Consider the following 930-nt stretch of genomic DNA (forward strand, 5'->3'; position numbering starts at 1 on the left):
TTCTCCTCAGGTCACATCATCAAGGATACACACCATCAAGGATACACACATCAAGGATACACACCATCAATGGGACTTGTGACAAACAATTTTACCCTTGATCACCTGGCCAGTATCGTCTTTTTTTTTTTTTTTTTTTTTTTTTGCTGCGTTGGGTCTTCATTGCTGCACACGGGCTTTCTCTAGTTGCGGCGAGCAGGGGCTCCTCTTTGTTGCGGGCACGTGCTTCTCATTACAGTGGCTTCTTTTGTTTCGGAGCACGGGCTCTAGCTGTGCGGGCTTCTGTAGTTGTGGCATGGGGGCTCAGTAGTTGTGGCTCCCAGGATCTAGAGCGCAGGCTCAATAGTTGTGGCCCACGGGCTTAGTTGATCTGCGGCACATGGGATCTTCCCGGACCAGGGCTCGGACCCGTGTCCCCTGCATTGGCAGGTGGATCCTTTTCTTCTTTGTTCCTTTTGGAACCAAAACTTTAATCCCAAGGAGTCTCACAAAACATATTACAAATGACAGCATGAAAAAAAAAATTGCACAGTAACTCAAAGTTCAGCTCTACAATATACTCTTCATCTGGCAAGACACTGGTATCTTGATAATCTCAACTTCCAAAAAACATTACAAAGAGCTATGTATTCATGTACAGTAATCACAGAGGGGACTTATGACCTAACTCAAAGGGAAACTAACTTCCTTGAAACTTCTTAGATTCTAAACTCACTGGACAACCTCTTGTCCAGTGTGAAGACTAGTGGAATTCTTAAACCTCTAATCTAGGGTAAAGGTGCGGCTTTCATTTCTACCTGCTGGCTTGTGTTCACAGCACCTTTTAAAGACTGCTTGCTTAACTACAGCTGCATACCATATCCCAGCTACAGAAAGTCTTTTCAATGTTTGCCAGTGTTGTTTCCATAATAATAAACATCACACTTTAGG

This window comes from Orcinus orca, chromosome 11 (genome assembly GCF_937001465.1).
Source record: "Orcinus orca chromosome 11, mOrcOrc1.1, whole genome shotgun sequence".
NCBI lineage: Eukaryota > Metazoa > Chordata > Mammalia > Artiodactyla > Delphinidae > Orcinus > Orcinus orca.